Below are 18,821 nucleotides of genomic sequence, written 5' to 3' on the forward strand. Positions count from 1 at the left end.
TTTGGGGAAATGAAGGGCTTGAGTTTTTCAGAGGTACTGATCACTCAAAGTGGAAAATTTTAACAGGGAGGGCAATTAATAATTGGAACAGATTAGCAAGGGATGTGACAGATTATCCATCACTTGGAGTCTTTTGAATTAAGACTAGGCCTCTCTCTACAAGAAATGTTGTAGCCCAGCCACAAGTTATTGGGCTGATGCAAAAATTACTGAGCGCAGTTCTATGTCTTGGGTTTATGGCATAAGGTTGGACTAGATCAGTGGTTCTCAAACTTTTGTACTGGTAAGCCCTTTCACATAGCAAGCCTCTGAGTGCGACCGCCCCCTCCCCACCCCCCAATAAATTAAAAACACTTTTTAAATATATTTAACACAGTTATAAATGCTGGAGGCAAAGCGGGGTTTGGGGTGGAGGCTGACAGCTCATGACCCCCCAGGTAAATAACCTTGTGACCTCCCCCCCTCCTCGGGGTCCCAACCCCAGTTTGAGAACCCCTAGACTAGATGATAATAATGATCCTTTCTGGCCTTAAAATCTGTGAATCCTAACTCCATTGACTTTAATGGAGGAGTGGATACTTAACAGCTCTGAAAACAGAACCTTAAGTTTGACTGTGGCACATGTCACTCTTGCTACCTTTGTGTCAGTGTTTCTTCATTTACTGTATTCTCAACTCAGTGGAGAGAGATCTCTTCTTGTCTATTTGTGGCAGCTAAAAAAGGCAATTTCAAAGAAATCTGAAATTTCCCAACCACTGCAGACTAGTATTAGCACATCTAGGTTATTTAAAACTCTCACAGTGTTTAAATGACACTCTTCAGGACTCTTTTTATTTTTTTTAAATACTTTCTCCCAGAGAGAGAACTATTTTGACTAAACCTCTGTCTGTACCCACCTTTTTGTTTTTCCTTTGTGAAGAGGATGTACGTGAGCCTATGGCATCTAAAATTTGGTACCCACATGTTTACTAAGACATTTGATTTGAAAGCCATACTTGAGCCCATCTCTTGCTTACTGCCATTATTTTGAAATTTGTTTTTTCTATCCTTAGTGAGGGGTCCAAATGCAGCACAGCTTCTACATCAGCTAGTCATTTCATTTGACCTTACTCTGTGTAACCCTGTCTGACATGTGAGGTCATTAATAGAGGTTGGGATGTACTTTTTGCACACAGTTCCCAATTTAAAAAGACAGCGTGGATGCTTAAGACGGAGGCAGTGATATTGTTAGAACAGCAGCCCACCTCTGATTCGGGTCTATTAAAATGTCATGTAAACATCTGTCCACAAACAGCTAACTCTTAGCCCTAGTCAGCCTCCTGCAGAATGAGCAAATTGTTTTTGCCCATGTCTCTGCCTTTCTTCAGAAAATTGCCCTAGACTGTCCTATATCTTAGGTTGGTCTTCACTCAGTTTATGTACAGATTTAACTCTTTCAGTTTGTGTGTGTGTGTGTGTCTGTCTATTACTGAAATAGTTAAACCAGTTCAGCCTCCAGTGGGGGTGCAGTTAGATCAGCATAAAGGTGCCTTATGGGACAAAGCTATAGCAGTATAATTTACAGAGATAAATTATGCTGGTATAAGTACCTTCATACCACTATAATGAAGTCCATACTGGGAAGGTTGTACCATTTTAATATATTGATATAGTTAAAAAGGTTACATTTTGTGTATGTAGATAAAATGTTGTTGTGGGGTGCCGAAAAATTCCAGTGCTTTTGTATCCCATCCTGCCAGAACATGGGCTTATGTCCCTCTCTAGTGGCTATACCATGTAAGAGGTTGCATCCGATGAAGTTAGCTGTAGCTCACGAAAGCTTATGCTCAGATAAATTGGTTAGTCTCTAAGGTGCCACAAGTACTCCTTTTCTTCATGTAAGAGGGGGTAAGTCTGCTGTTGACTCCAACATAATGGACCTTCTTCTAGCTCTCTTGGCAGAGGGGTCATGCTTTTAGATCCAGAGCTTTAAGGTTCAACCCCTGCATGACACATCCAAGTCACGGTTACACTTTCATCCATTTCTTTCACCATCCAGTGGAGTTAAGGAAACTGAGGCAGGAAGCCAGCTTTCATCCCGTCCCACTTCAGGCTTAAAATGCTTAGCCGTTGTTTAAAGGGCATTATATGTATCCCTTTACCCTGTTCAGCCAGGCTGACCTATGACTATGCCTCTCAAAAGGCCCTGTGCAATGTTTTATCAAGGACTGGAATCACCCCTAGGGGCTGTCAGGCCCTCTTGCACTCAGGTCAGGCACAGCACATGGACTATTCAGGTGATGCCTCTGGCCAGAGAAGGGAGAGAATGTTAGAATCAGAATGTTCCGTGGCAGTTGGACATGAGCCGTTACGGGGCAGTGCTACCAACTCCAGTGAGATGTGGTGTTTTGCTTGAAGCCTGAAACTCCCGAGTCCTGTGGCGGTATCAGCATCTCAGGTTTTTTGGTCTTTTAAAATGTAAGTTTCTAGTTTCTCCTGGTTGCAGAGAAGACCCCAAAGCTGTAAACCCTAAACGTTCAAAAGGCAAAGAAACTCCAAATCTAGTATTTTTTTTAAAAAAATCGTAAAATCCCATGATTTTTAAACCAATCGTGAGACTTTTGGGGGCCTGACCTGTCTTTTTTTGAACATGCGGCAATAGTGAAGAGAGAGGGGACTGAAAAAAATCTAGTGAGAGCTCCAGGACAGACAGAAACAGGGAATAAGAGGAATTTGGATAAAGCATGTGAAGCGGACAGTCTCTAGGAGATAATGCACAAGTGATCTTGAGAATGCGAAGGAAAAACAAAATCTACTTGGAATGATAACAGAGCATCTGGTGAAGCTGCCTCACTGCAGTGTGTGGGTGGGGAAGGAGTCGTCTGAATAGCTGCTTTATCACAATATTCTCTACTTGAATGTAAAAAAAAAAATTCAATGTATTTTTGCTCATTGCAATTAGCCTCTGTGTTGATGGTTGCTGTGCAGCATCAGTGACCCCTGCAGGCTCAGCTTCTTACATTTATTTCATTTGTTCTGCTCGCTTTTTTAATAAATAGGTACACAAAATCTGAGTGACTCCTTTAAAGAGACATCCTCAACTTTTAAATCATTTTGGTCTGGAAATTGTTTGCCTACTTTAGTTACAAGTAAGATTATGGTAAAATGACTATAACTAGAAGAGATCAGAAAGCAAACTCTAGTTTTTCAGTTGGTTTACTCTGTGTTTGTGAAAGAAAGCAATTTGTGTAAGGTCTGTTTCACTGTAGCCTATTTCCCTTTGTCTGGGATAGGGGTAGGTTGTTTTTGTTGATTTTTTTTTTTTTTCTTTCTTTCTTCCCACACAAATATGAGAACACGCTTTTAAACAACAGGATACTGTTGTGAAATCACCAAATTAGCAGGAAGACTTGGGGGCAGATGTCAGTAGCTGAAACTGCTTTTAACTCATTCTTTTAAAAATGTTGATGTAGATCTCAGGTTTACAGTGTCCCTTTAAGTCATCTGGTAAACTCTCTACATGACAGGGTCTTTTCTGTTTGTTTTCTATGCTGTGTTTTTTGTTTCACTTTGTCAGTAATATATTCTTGCTGCTGTGAGACCACGTGAAGTTGGTGCCATTTACAAGCTTGTATAAAAAGAAGAGAATTCCAAGGAATCCTCCCTGCATTTTTCAGATTTATTTCCTACAAAACAAAGAGAGCATTTTAAGGCAGACATACAAGGAAATCTACTCTGTATAGTTTCACCACTTGATGTCACTGCTTCTCCAGGTGTAAGGAAGGTCAGGGAAAAAGGGGTACTGCAAAGAATTTGCAAAGTAAATAAATGTGCCAGAAATTGAACACCATGGATTCCTACTGGGCTAGAAGAAACCTGTTAGAAAAGACAACAGGAGCAGCTGAAAGACAAATATTCTTGTGCCCTTTTTACTGTTACGTACGTTCTACTTTCCTAATATAGGAGATTTGGGATGGGACTAATGGGGAGAGGCGGAATGGTACAGTCTGGCCATTTTATAAATACACCATACATATGCATTTATAAAAATGGGCTTGGGAGGAAATTACTAATTTAATAGAACTACAGCGAAAACACTTGATAAAACATTAGTTGGAATGACAGTGGTTCACTGCAGGTGGATTGAGGATAATAGACTCTCTGTCATTCCCACACTAATGCTTTATCGAACTTCTTCTTGGATAGCGAGAATGAACGTTCCTCAATTACTTTCCGTTGTAGACGGTCTGTTACAGCTGAGACTAATTTAGTGAATGAGCCAGTACATGCACCACCCAATTGGAAATGCTAGAGGGAGATGAGGTGGAGAAAATATGGAGAAATGTGAAATAGCAATTACAGTGTGAGTTAGCTGGAATAAATGGTCCAGTCTAATCCTACTGGCTGCTTGATTCAGCCAAACTACAGTTTGGGCTAGTGGCTTAAAAAGGACAAGAACATTTAAATCTTTACCTCCTTAGCTTCTAATTATTTTCTTGTAGCCTTATTATCTGAGACTGTTTGAACTCTCTCAGAATCTTCTCATGTGTTTCATCCCCGTTTATATTTCTCTTGTTGCCTATATCTTTCCTAACCAGTGGAGCTTGCAATCACACATCGCAATCTCAGGTGAAACCACTTGCGTACAGTGACACATCCTGGCAGCAATAGAACCTTCCTCCCCTACGAATTCGTACTTCAGTCAGGAGAAGCAATAGATAATAATTCTATAATAGCAATAATGTCCTCAGTTGCAGGGACTAGTGAACAGCTGTGGTCCCTGTGCCCCATTCCAGCAGCTTCTCCTGGTCCCTCATTTAATGTTAGGAAATGTTTTGTGATGGCCACAGGAAACGGTGTTGATGAGCTATGTGTAAACATGACAGTTTGCATCTCTATCAGTCTTGTTTTCCACTTCAGCCTCTTCATTCTAGTGAGAAAATTGAAGCCTTGGCCAAGCAAAGCTTTACAGACTTTACAAGTTTGCCTTTGCAGTTACAATTACTGCAATAGAGGGGATACTATTTAAACTTTACAACAAGGAGCTATTGTGAATATAGAGGGAAGGTTGGTTGGTTAGTGGCAAAGGCAACTGAAACATTTTTAAGAGTGACCACTGCGGTAATCCCCACTCTTAAAGATGAAAATATACCCCACTGTAATGTTCCCTGCATACAGTATAACAGCAACCCTTTCACATGCCTGTCACAAAGGATGTGGAATCTGTTTAAAATGTTGATTGCTGCAATCTCCATGGCTAGTGGCCTACCAGTACCAAAGCCTTCTAGACTCTCTCCCCCACCCCCCCCCCCCGGTTGATCAGATCATTTCAAATGAAAGTCTGGGATGTTGATGGCAGGGGAGATGGGCGTCCACAGGCAAAGGGCATGGACAGAGATTAGACAAGTTGCTGACATACACCAGTACAGAGAGGAGTGGTGTGAGTGTGACAGTGTATTTCCCACCCAACTTTCTACACTGTTAAAGAGGAAGAGGGCATCTTGGAGAGAAGAAGGCACCAATGGCCAGCACGGCATCCTGCAATGCTCAGGTAGTGGTTCTCAACCTGCGGCCTGCTTGCGGCCCAATCAGCACAGACCTGCAGCCCATGTGACATCCTCAGGGCCATACAGGTAGTACTGGATGCAGCCCACAATGGTAAATGGGTTGAGAAGCACTGGATCTCTTCTCCTCGTTGCAAAACCACTCAACAGGACCGCACCAAGACATAGACACCATAAGGCCTGTACCTCAGGCTCCAGCTCAAGGAGGCACTGAATTACATCAGACTTTTTTTTTTTAAGTTTGCAGCCCTCAGGTTGTGAAGAAATGCTTGGAAAAAATGAACTGAGCATAACCGAAGCAGTGCTGTCTGCTTCAGGCTGCAGACAGTCTGAAACAATGGCTCTGAGGGGTGGGAACTGCCCCATGTATCTCTGTGGTGTGTTAATTCTAAGAGCCATTGTGCTGGGGATACCTGCTAATATCACTCAGCAGAGACTCTGTGGGTCAGGAGGGTCCAGCCTACTATTCACCCAAGAGAGCCAAGTTATTGGTGCTCCCTGAATAGCTGAGTTGTAACTGTCAGGAAGCAGCTGTTCCCGGTGACCAGCAGAGGCATTGATGTGCAGGAGCTCAGCACAGCAATCTAATGATAGCCAGGGGCAGCGTGTGAAGGTGGTCTGAGCAATCTAATGATAACCAGGTTCAGGGACTGGTAGGAACAGGGATCTGTTTTTCATAAACACAATCAGAAGACTGGGGAAATCTCCTTACTTCGGGGTGTTCCCATAAAACCAGACTATATGATTACTCTCACCTCTCTGAACATTATTGCCAATTGCAAGTGTTCAAAACCCATGAATCAGTCCATCCCCCACAAGCAGGAGATTGATTTAAAAATCACAAGACACATTTTTTAAAATGTGTTCTTGGATTCTTTTTCTTTGCTTGCTGGTTGCTGAACCTTTAGTGTGTTCTCAGTTAAATGTTTTCAAGCTTTTCTCCACTGCGGTGTAGCTACACTAGAACCTCAGAGTTACAAACAGCTTGGGAATGGGGGTTGTTTGCAACTCTGAACAAAACCTTATGGTTCTTTCAAAAATTTACAACTGAACATTGACTTAATACAGCTTTGAAAATTTACTATGCAGAAGAAAAATGCTGTTTTTAACCATCTTAATTTAAATGAGTTTTCTTACCTTGTCAAATCTTTTTTTATTTCCCTTTCCCTTTATTTTTTTAGTAGTTTACATTTAACACAGCACTGTAAAGTACTTGCTTTGTGGGAGGGGGGCGTCTCTGCTGCTGCCTGATTGTGTACTTTGCTTCCAAATGAGGAGTGTGATTGAACAGTCAGTTACTAACTCTGGTGTTCATAACTCTGAGGTACCACTGTACAATGGTGCAGTTGAACTCAATCCCCCAAGGAGCTTAGGGAATGGAATAACATTCTGGCACTTCACCTGGCACACACAGGGTTGCAAAACCACTCACTCATTGGTCCTGCTACCCACCCCGATCACTGCAGAGGAGGCAGCTGGGCCAAATGTGAGTGAGTGGCATTGCAACTTGACACATGGGGTTGTAGTGCCACTCAAGTTTGGCCCAGCCTCCCTTGCACCATGATGGAGGGGCAGCTGGGCCAAACCTGAGTGGAGCTTTGACTCCATGTGCCAGGTTGTGATGCCACTCATCAAATTTGGCTGGTATTGTGACAGGGTGGGTCAGGTGATGTGAGCAGCTGCCTGTAGGCTGGGATGGGGCAGAATACTGACCTGGAGGAAGGAGGGGTGAGTGACTAACAAATTGCCCTTGGCAGTGGGTGAGGGGCAAGGTGCTGGTGGGCTATGGATTGGTGGGGGTGAGGGAGTGGAGGATGTTGGTGGGTTGTGGTGCAAATGGGGATATTGGGGGCAAGCAAAACTTTAGATTTCAGAATTGGGAAGGGGGCCCCTAACCTATTCTTGCACCAGGGCCCACTGAGGCATCAATACACTATTGTTGTCATGCCCGTGAGGATTAGACATTTAGCTTTTGCTTAAAAAAACAAATAAAGTGAGATTCCCACCTAGTCACAGGACTCCAGGAACTGGGGGGTTGAAGACAAACAGCAAATAGTGCAAGACTTGTGATTAAAAATGAGGATTATAGCAATGCTCTATATAATACTTTAATTTTAAATCAGTTTTTAATCTAAAACAAGTGACAGAGTGGGGCTGGAAGTGGGCTAATTATAACCTCTCAGGAAGGCTGTGTACCTTAATTAATCTCCTGGTGTGTATGAAGTACAGCTGAGCCACTGTCAGCCTGATGAGCGTTACAAATATTTGTAAAGCCCTTTGAGTCTGTAGGATGGCAAGTATTATGAATAGTGGAGGGGGAGGGGAAGGAATCATATTAAACGGCATACAAAAATTAACTGGTGGGAGTGTCTAAAATGCACGTGACTGGAATTAGTGGGTGTTTCTCTTAGCTAAATTTAGGCCAGTATATGAACTTCCCCCCTACAAACTATTAGAGACACGGGTTGAAAAAAAAAAAAGCTAGTTGATGTGCATGGAGAGGTCAGGGTAGAATTGTATCCAGAAGGAGAGGCAAACTCAGGCAACTGCTCCCTGGAAGTTCTCCTTTGTGTAAAATGACCCTGTCTGTGTGCGCGTCCTGTTGCGAAAGAGAGGCGGGGCCTGACAGACACGATTAGTACATTTCCTGTGCTGCCAAGGAGTACACCAGCTGCACACCACTGGAGAGCTCAGCAGGGAAAGCTCTGCAGAATCGGGTGTCATTATTTACTGAGCGCGGGGGACTTCCTTTTCACGTGTGATCCGCTTTCATGGACTAACCGAGGCAGGAACCAACCGAGGAACGCCTGTGTTTTTAGCAGCCTCTTGCCTTTCACCCAAGTTGGTGAAACTTACTAAGCAGGCTCCGGGGCTGCTCCTGGGTGAGTCTCGTTTCCTGTGCTGCTTTCGGCTGTGTACCGATCTTCCTTGTGTGCTGCCGTCATTGTGTCACTCTCTCTTAGGTGCTGTTGTTTCCTGGTCTTCGGCTCTTTACAATCGTTCTCCCCAGCTAATTTCTCCCTGGGCTTTTTCTAAGAGCGATTCTCGTTCGTAGCCCGGAGCAGGAGCAGCCCGATTGTTAACGCTGCACCCAGCCTTCTGGTTGTAAGTCTTTCCTTCCTCTCTCTTGGGGATTTAGACAATGAATGAGAATGTTCTCTCTCGTTAGTCTGCCGTGCCTGTCGGGACTCAGTCCTATTGGGTTCCGGGCAGTGGGCGGGCACTCACACGGGTTCATGTACATTAGCCTCAATTTTTGTAGTTGATCATGTTCGCTGGGGTGGGTTCGAAGAGCCCACGTGGAATTTATTTGTATTGTCACATAGTGAGAGAGAGTGTGCATGAGTCTGTCTTAGTTTATACCTTCACATAAATAGGCGAGAGAAGAGATGTGCATAAAACTTCTAAAATGCTGAGCAGATTGAGGCTCAAGAGAAAAGAAGCTCAAGAAGGCAACCTTGAGAGGCTTCTCTGGGAGTTTAAGTTGTCGCAGGGCTTGCCTGTGGTGGTTGAGATGCAATTAGTTCCACATGGGAGAAAGGTTTCAGAGTAGCAGCCCTGTTAGTATGTATTCACAAAAAGAAAAGGAGTACTAGTGGCACCTTAGAGACTAAACAATTTATGGGAGAAAGTTTCCTGTAATCGTACTGTAGCTATTTAAGAAACAGGTCTGCCTGCACTGTGAATGCCCTTTAAACCATCCACGTTGAATTCTACAAGTCATTTAATAATGATTTACTGGACTGATGGGGATGCTCTCACAACAATTTATTTTAGTGGCTCTTCCCCCCCTCCTTTCCACATGCACACAATTTTCTCAAAGCTCATAACAATGCAATTAAAGGGCATTGGTATATTGTACTATCTCATGGCTTCAATTGCAGCCTTCCCAGATGAGTAAAGCTCTGATCCTGCAACAGACTCCTGATGGAGCTCAATCGAAATCACCAGGGCCTATTTTGGTTTCTGTTAACAGTATTTAAAATGTGACCGGGTTTCCTATATCACCCAGCTCTAAAGTTGTTAGATCTGATATTGCTAATCAGGATCCAACTGAGCCAGTACTTGAATGAGGAAGATAAGATGCTGCAGGAGGTGGTGGCATCAGTACACAGCTGACACACTCTTTCCTCTGGTTCAATAACAAAATACTGCCAAGATGAGTTTGGATGGGCTATCTTCCAGATGAATCAGAAAGTGGAGGTCCTGTCCACTTGAGGCCATTAAAAGGGCATCTTGCAGCAGTAGAATTAACATGTTCAGGTCCAATTGCAGTTTAATCAATTGCATTCTAACTAGCCCCTCCCCCTGCAGTTTCAACTGAATATGCTATTACAGAGCACTGTTTAACAGTTGCTTTGTTCCACCTGGAGAGGTGAGTTGAGTAATACTCCTTCTTTAGACCTTGTTTACATGGGAAAGGGTCTTTTGGTATAACCAAAGGGTGTAAATGTAAACCTCTGTAGTTATGTTGGAATAACCTCTCTCTCCCATTATAGTATGAGTGCCTGCCCCCCTTTTATTTTTTTAGTCGTCATTAAGGAAGGGAGAACAGGAGTACTTGTGGCACCTTAGAGACTAACAAATTTATTAGAAAAGCTTTTGTGGGCTACAGCCCACTTCATCGGATGCACAGAATGGAACATATAGTAAGAAGATATATACACACATGCATATAAGTTGGAAGTTACCATACAAACTGTGAGAGGCTAATTAGTTAAGATGAGCTATTATCAGCAGGCAAAAAAAACTTTTGTAGTGATAATCGAGATGGCCCATTTAGACAGTTGACAAGAAGGTGTGAGGATACTTAACTTAGGGAAATAGATTCAATAAGTGTAATGATCCAGCCACTCCCACTCTCTATTCAAACCCAAGTTAATGGTATCTAGTTTGCATATTAATTCAAGCTCAGCAGTTTCTCCTTGGGGTCTGTTTTTGAAGCTTTTCTGTTGCAAAATTGCCACCCTTAAATCTTTTACTGAGTGGCTAGGCAGGTTGAAGTGTTCTCCTACTGGTTTTTAAATGTTATGATTCCTGATGTCGTCTTTTGCGTAGAGACTGTCTGGTTTGGCCAATATACTTGGCAGAGGGGCATTGCTGGCACATGATGGCACATATCACATTAGTAGATGTGCAGGTGAACGAGCCTCTGATGGCGTGCTAATGTGATGAGGTCCTATGATGGTGTCACTTGAATAAATATGTGGATAGAGTTGGCATCGGGCTTTGTTGGAAGGATAAGTTCCTGGGTTAGTGTTTTTGTTGTGTGGTGTGTGGTTGCTGGAGAGTATTTCTTTCAGGTTGGGGGGGCTGTCTGTAAACAAGGACTGTCCTGTCTCCCAAGATCTCTGAGAGTGAGGGATCATTTTTCAGGATAGGTTGTAAATCTTTGATGCGCTGGAGAGGTTTTAGTTGGGGGGCCGAAGGTGACAGCTAGTGGCGTTCTGTTACTTTCTTTGTTGGGCCTGTCCTGTAGTAGGTGACTTTGGGGTACTTTTCTGGCTCTGTCAATCTGTTTTTTTGTCACTTCAGCAGGTGGGTATTGTAGTTTTAAGAACGCTTGATAGAGATCTTGTAGGTGTTTGTCTCTGTCTGAGGGATTGGAGCAAATGTGGTTGTATTTTAGAGCTTGGCTGTAGACAATGGATCATGTGGTGTGTCCTGGATGGAAGCTGGAAGTATGTAGGTAAGTATAGCGGTCAGTAGGTTTCCGGTTTAAGATAAACTCAGTAAAGTAACTCATACCATAAGTGCCCACGTGAGAGCTATTCTAGTGTAACTGCAGAATTGGTGTAACTGGTAAAACTTTCCTATGTAGACAAGGAGTAGTAGAACTTTACTATCTTCAAAGTGCTGTGTGAACATTAAGGCCTCAATTCAACACATGCCTAATCTAAGATTAAAGTTAAGCACATATTTAAGCACCTTGTTGATTCAGTTGACTCCATTTGGAATCCTTCATGATGCTTATTTATTATTTGTATTACTATAGCACAGGGGTGGGCAAACTACAGCCTGGGGGCTGTATCTGGCCCTTCAGACGTCTTAAGCTGGCCCTCAAGATCCTGCCGGGTTGGGGGGCTTGCCCCACTCCACGCGTGCCATGGCCGCATGCAGCTCCTGGAAGCAGCGGCACGTCCCCGCTCTGGCCCCAAGCACCACCCCCGCTGTTTCCATTGGCCGGGAACCATGGGCAATGGGAGCTGCAGGGGTGGTGCCTGCTGACAGGGCAGCGCACAGAACGACCTGGCCATGCCTCCACGTAGGAGACTGGGACATGCTGCTGCTTCCGGGAGGTGCTTGAAGTAAGAGCTGCCCGGAGCCTGCACCCCTAACACCCTCCCATGCCCCTCACTCTCTGCCCCAGCCCTGATCCCCCTCTGAACCCCTCGGTCCTAGCCCGGAGCACCCTCCTGCACCCGCAGCCCCTCATCCCCACCCCAGAGCCCACACCCCCAGCCGGAGCCCTTGCCCTCACCCACACGCCAACCCCCTGCCCCAGCCCAGGGCCCCTTCCTGCACCCTGAATGCCTCATTTCCAGCCCCACCCCAGAGCCTGCACCCCCAGCTGGCACCCTCACCCACTCCCACATCCCAAACCTGTTTCGTGAGCATTCATGGGCCCCCATACAATTTCCATACCCAGATGTGGCCCTCAGGCCAAAACATTTGCCCACCCCTGCTATAGCAACTAGGAGCCTCAGGCATGGACCAGGATCCCAGTGTGCTAGGTGCTGTACAGAAACAACCAAAAAGGCTGTCCATGTTGCAAAGAAGAAAAAATACTGTAAATAAGAGTTTGCACTCTGGTGGTGCGCGTGGGTAGGAGGGAGGGGATGGACAGTCAGGCCTTAGTGTCTCATGGGAGGGAAAAATTGATTCAGCACTGTAACATCTAGGCACTCTGCAACTCTTGTTTAAGTGATTAAAACTGGCAGTGCCTTAAAGCGATGAATTTCTAAGAAAAATAATGAAAGCACAGAGTGTTTCTTGGAGATACAAAGTCACTCCTAGGCATTCATTTAGAGATGCAGCCTTCGGCTATCAGCACCAACCACTTGTGAATCCCCAGGCCGGGTCCAGTATTGATAGCGTTATCGTTACTAGTTCTAAGTAGCTAAGCATACAGACTAGCTTCAAGCGCTTGTGCATGGATGAATGTGTGTCATTCTTGCTGTTTGTGTGAAGCTGGAGTTCTGTGTGGGGGAATTGTGGGAAAGCGTGGGCTGGGAATTTTAATCCATTCTGGGCCTCCTAATTGGGATAAAATGTGGCTGGCCTTGTGGGGAGGAAGAGTGCTGCTGTTTTGTATTTTAACTCCTCTCTGTTGTCTTTAAAAACACATATCTAGGGCCCTCGCTGTCTCAGATTGGTGTTCTGTGATGTGGGGTTATCAACTCTGAAGAGAGTGTCTAGTGGGTGTGGTGTGTCAATCTAGTAATGGTATTAAAAGAAGCTCAGTTATTTTCATCTTGAGCAAACTATGCTGAAAACAACAGCAATGCTTTCCTAAGAAAATAGGAACACAACTTGTTTTTATTGAAACAGCATTTTCTTCTAAAGAATGGAACTTGTGTTTTTAAAAATCTGGAAACAAATGTTTATAGCAGCATTGTTGTGGTGGTTCAGTGAGTAGTTTGAAGTACTTTATAAGTTTTCATTTTTTAAAACTAAGCCTGGAAACTTCCTGGGGGGTAGACATTGTATTATCTCATCTTAAGGTATGTCTGCACTACCCGCCGGATCAGCAGGCGGCAATCCATCCAGCGGGGATTGATTTATCGCAACTAGACTAGACACGATAAATCAACCCCCGAGCGCTCTCCCGTCAACTCTTGGACTCCAGCACTGCGAGAGGTGCAGGCAGAGTCGATGGGGGAGCAGCAGCAGCAGTCGACTCACCATGGTGAAGACGCCACGGTAAGTTGATCTAAGTACGTTGACTTCAGCTACGTTATTCACGTAGCTGAAGTTGTGTAACCTAGATTGATTTTCTCCCCCCACCCCCGTGTAGACCAGGGCTTACAGAGGAGGTGGCAGAAGCTCCTGGTGCCTGAATGCCATACTCAAGATCCTGCAGCAAGTCAGTGGTGGAAATGTGAATCAAATCCAGGGGCCTGATTCTAGGTTACTCCCTGCTAGGGTTGCCAACCCTCCAGGATTGCCCTGGAGTCTCCAGGAATTAAGATTAATCTTTAATTAAAGATCATGTCATGTAATGAAATCTCGAGGAATATATCCAAACAAAATTGGCAACCCTATTCCCTGCCTTTGCTTGAGGCAGGAATGAGAGTGGGCAAAGGTGGCTTAAAGCCACCTTTGAGCTCTTTATACTCTGGGGCTATGCAGTTGTCTGCCAGGCCCCTAATGAAAGTCAGAGCAAACTTGATACTGCTCTGTTTATGCTCTGCTTCCCATAGCCCCTGAAAAACTCAGAATAACTCCCCCCAGTTTAGGGTAGATTGGGATGGGAACAAGGTCATAAATCAGTACTGTCAAGGGGTCTGTTTGTGTGGGAGGTGACCACTCTAAGACATCTTTCTGTGGCCAGAGAAGCATAACGCTAGACCAGACATCAATTTAGAGCACCTTCTCTGGGACTGAAGATTACAACTTTGCTGTGTTTTAATGTAAGTCTGTAGCACAGGTACTTGGGATGCAGGAAGTTAAATAGCACACTTGCAGTGAATGAGCAATTGGGCAGCTACTCTTTTTAAGCAGTAGCTCAGTATGTTGTGATGTTGATGTGTTCCTTTAAGGGTGGTTAAATGTGGTCCATGGAGCCTTGAAAGGGGAGCAGTAGCCATCCTTTTTCCTGCAATCGCAGGGTAAAGATGACAAGGATTTTATTGCTTGGAGCCTTGACCTCAGCAAACCTTTCCTATTCATCTATCAGGTTTTGCCTGAACAGCCTCAGGTGTTGCAAAGTTTGAGCACCCTTAGTTAGAACAGGTTGAGTTTGTGTATGGTTCTGTGTTGTCTGGTTTTTGTCTTCAGTGTGAACTCTGCAGGGTTTGAATGTTGGTCTCTGTTAGAAGAAAGAAAAGGAGGACTTGTGGCACCTTAGGTGCCACAAGTCCTCCAAGTCCTCCTTTTCTTTTTGCGAATACAGACTAACACGGCTGTTACTCTGAAACCGGTCTCTGTTAGATCCTCTACTTTGTAACTGAACTCTTCTGCCACCAAACTACAGTTGGCAGGGGGTGGGGATGGGGGAAGATCAAAATGTGTGGTTTGTATACTTCTGAAACAACTAAGCTTTTTTTTTTTTTTTTTTTTTTTTTTTTGCTCAAAGTTTGCATTACAGAGCCAAGAATGTGTCTACCCACAAGCTTATTTTTATGCCATCCTTCTGTGCATTGTAGGCTTTCTGGGCCAATACGTCTCAAAAAAAGGAGACTATGGTACCGTGCTTTCTGCTGGCATAAATTATGTGTTTAAGAGTACTTAACAGTGTATAATTCATGGATGCTGTGTTTACCTCTTTGTGACAAGTTGTTTCTGTGGAACCACCTTGTTTTAAAAGAACAAAACCACTTTAGTGTGCGTTGTGTATATTCTTATCTATTGCTTCAGTTTTTATTATGAGGGGACACCTACTGGCCCTCTGACCTTCCGATCAGAACAAATAGACATACGCATGTGTTTTTTGCTCTCTCAGCCAATAAAGGTAGAACAAGAGACCACCCTTGGAAAGCATCTGCCTCCATCAGTGCAGGCTCGATATTCTTCCACGTCCTCGTTTGCTATTGCCACTACCAGAACAGGACTGTTGGCAGATAAGCTGCTACGGATCATCTCAGGTTTTATAAGCCCACCTGGGTACATTGAGTACTGCTGGATTTCAACAACTAGGGATAGCTGTGCTGTATGGGCAGGATGCCAAGGGATGACTGCTCCTCTCCTGCTCTTCATCAGCTGCTCCTGCTGAGGATGAGTCAAAGGAAGGGAGTGTAGCAGCATGTGAGCTCTTCAGGTCATTTGATCTGCCCAAAGTGAGGATTTATCCATCTCAAAGCTGGAAGCTCTCATCAGAGGGAACTTCAGGAGATGAGACTATTTTTCTAGGAGTTTCAGTTATCAGTGTATTTATTACACTCAAACTCTTTTGGCTCTTATCGACCTGACCTTATTTACAGCATCACCACTCGGGGGGAAAAAAGCTCCAAATGGCTGCTCTGTGTAGGGGAAAAACAAGCCTCATTCTGCTTGATTGACTCATCATTTCAGCATTGCACCTGCATCTCACTGTTTAAATATACAACATATAGTTGGAAAATGAAGTTCAGATACAGCCCCAAGATGAAATGGCTCCAACACCTGTGCTTCCAGCAGGAAATGGAAACAAATCACACTCCCTGTGTTTCCTATGCATTCAGAAGGCCCCTGGTAGAACCCAGCTAGCAAGTGGGTCTGACCGTCTTCTTTTTCTTTTGGTTTCCTGCCCGCAGCCCTCCCTCTTTATCTTCCTCTTTCAGAAGCAAATAAGTGCTCTGTGCTGGGAATAAAGCTCATGCTGCCAAAAAACTGTGAATTCCCCCTTCTGATCAGCCTCTCCACAACCAAACATTGTTTTTGCTTGGAGAACAGCTTCTGTCCATCCTCATCCTTGGAGTGTCAAGGGCTGGAGCTTCTGGCAAAGCAGTGACTATTAGGTCGTCCTTACCCTTTAATTACAGACTCAAAAGCCAGAGGCGAGGGTTTAAAGGTTCTATGTCTCTAACAATGAGAGGAATCAACTGTAGGCATCTTGGAACTATTCCTCCAGTCACTCCAGGCATATTATTATTTGACTAAATGTCTCTATCTTGCCTGTCTGATTTTGTGACTGAGAATATAAGTAAATAACGAATAATGGTAAAAATCTCTTTGGTAAGAGCCTGATCCAAAGACCATTAAAATTGGTTGGCAGTTTTCCTTCAACAATCATGGGCTTTGGCTCAGGCCCTAGCTGAGTCTAATTAAAAAATGGATTGATGGTGGACTGAATAGGGATTGGTACCATGGTCCTTTTAGTAGTTCATGTAGGGTTGCCAGCTTTCCAATTTTTCAGAACCGGACACTATAGACCCTGTTGTCTGCTCCTCACTCCCCCAGGACTCGCCTGCAGAGAGGGGCTGGGAGGAACTGACGCGGAGCTTACCTGCCCAATTGGGGCACGGCAGGGTGGAGAGGGGGGTGTCAGTCTCAAAGCGAGGGGCCAGGGGCAGTTGTGGCATGGCAGGGGTGAGGAGCTGGGGCAATCGGGATGGAGGAGGGTCTGTTTCTGGAGTTAAGGGCGGGAGAGAGCTGGGGTCTCAGGAAGTTGAGAAGACGGTACCTACCTCCTCTGCGGGAGCCAGTTCCGAAGCTTCTCTCCAGTCCAGCAGTAGCTGCTCTTCCTAACTTCCTATGGTAAACAGACTTTTGATGTCTAGTCAGCAGTACTGACCAGAAACTGCCTGGGTCCCCTTTGGACCAGACTTTCTGGTTGAAAACTGGACAACCCTAAGTTCACGCCTTTTCAAATGTGCAGTTTTCTGTGCCAGATTAAATATTTAATATCCTGTTTTTCCTAAATAATAGATGGGATTTTGTAGGTGTGGTGGGGTTTTTTTTGTTTTTGTTTTTTCTTTTTTAAAGTAGCTTCTAAAGCAATAGAAAGTAGAATGAAGCACTACAGCTCTTCCCATTGGGGCAGCTGAATGCTGTGAATTATAGGAGAAGCACAATTATTTTTAATTTTTTTTTGGTCTGCTCTTGTCTTGACACATATAATTAATTCTAAAAGCCAAAGCCTGACACCAGAAGCACCTGCGAGAGAAACTGGGAAATGGCATCACTTTGCCCAAGGTGCTGAACTTTGCATCTGAAGAAATGGGGTTTTTACCCATGAAAGCTTATGCTCAAATAAATCTGTTAGTCTTTAAGGTGCCACCGGACTCCTTGTTGTTTTTGTGGATACAGACTAACATGGCTCCCCCCCCCGATACTTGATGTGTGACAGTGTTTTTGCTGCTTGCCAAGGCATGTAGCTGATCTTCTTCATGCCCACTTTTTGTCTCTGACGCCTGGCTGTTAAATTGTATTAGAGGAAGCACTTAACCTCCAGGCAAGTCAGAGAATAGCCGTGAAATCTTCACATAGACAGCATAATGATACTTACAGCTAGTGAATGGAAAAACAATAGCATAGAGTGGAAGTAGGATTACTGAAGGAACTGGCTAATTTGGAGCTACCACTTGGAAGTCTCATGTCGCAAGAGTAGTGTTAGACATTATACAGTATCAGTGAAATGCAGCTAGCTCTTAGAGGTCCCAATTAGATGCTCTCCTCTGCCCACGAGGTACTGCTCAACAATGAGGGAAAGGGACTCTTGGGACTGGGGGTGGGGGGAAAAGGAGCCCTTGTCTTACCAAAAGTCAGGACTTCAATTTTTAAGATCTCTTAAGACAGAAATGCTCTGCCTCTCATGCTTTTGCAACTGGGCTGTACTTCCTTTGTCACCAGATATATCACCAGCCTGTCAGGACAGTAGTTTCAGCTGTCACTTCTCACTTTAAGGATGCTTGAAAAAAGAATTATCTCTCTGTTACAGGTACTGATTAGAAAGTTTTTATGTTGTAATTCATCCTTTGTGCACTTCAAATGATTACAGATACGGGAGCGTCTCTTTTCTCACAATGGGTGACAAATATATAAGGCAAAATCTGCGTTTAAAGGAGCTCTGACATTCTTATTGAAATTGGTTCCTGCCTTCATCAGTAGGAGGTAGGCTGTTGTTTCTTGGCATACTTCACAAGAGGTGGAAAGCTTATCCTGATTCCCTGGGGAGAATAGGGAGTCCTAGTGAAACAATTGACAAAGTTTCTCATGACCCCATCCCCGCCCTTTGTGTGTGTTTGGGGAAGGGGGAGAAGAGCAAGACTGTCTGCCAGCTGTATCAGACTAGAGCAGCTTGTTTTTTGTCTTGCTGTGATGGGCCCTGAATAAACCTGGTCACCCCACACATCTCCTCAAACTTGTGTGTCTTTCACAGTGCACGCTGGCTCACTTTATCTTGCCGTTGGGGATATCCTGCATGACCAGCCAAAATTCTGCTCTTAGCTCAGCTGCGTGAGTTGTTGAGAAGCTGAGAATATGCCTTTTGGTTACTCTTTCTCATGGTCTCCACTGCTTTGTGTTTCAGGGCTCTCCTTGCTAGTTCTCTTTCAAAAGTCTTTCAAGCCCATCTCTTTATCAGAAAGGCTCAGTTGATAGGCAGAATAATTACCACATAGAGTTGTTGAGCTGTCT

At 44.3% G+C, this 18,821-nt stretch overlaps 1 protein-coding gene across 6 annotated transcripts in view; it reads left to right on the forward strand.

The window, feature by feature from the left end:
* Positions 1-7,795: 7,795 nt before the first annotated feature.
* Positions 7,796-18,821, forward strand: part of TSPAN14 (tetraspanin 14) — a 75,304-nt gene continuing 64,278 nt past the window's right edge. The window contains exons 1-2 of one of the 6 annotated variants that reach the window (XM_043551187.1): positions 7,912-8,425; positions 8,507-8,648. The gene's annotated coding sequence lies outside the window, so the exon portion shown is untranslated. Of the gene's footprint in view, positions 8,426-8,506; positions 8,649-9,715; positions 9,919-11,783; positions 11,852-12,917; positions 13,467-18,821 lie in introns of those variants that run through there. The other 5 variants (XM_027829491.3, XM_043551189.1, XM_043551191.1 and 2 more) reach the window with 5 other exon arrangements.

Source organism: Chelonia mydas, chromosome 7, assembly GCF_015237465.2.
Source record: "Chelonia mydas isolate rCheMyd1 chromosome 7, rCheMyd1.pri.v2, whole genome shotgun sequence".
In the NCBI taxonomy this organism is placed as follows: Eukaryota; Metazoa; Chordata; order Testudines; family Cheloniidae; genus Chelonia; species Chelonia mydas.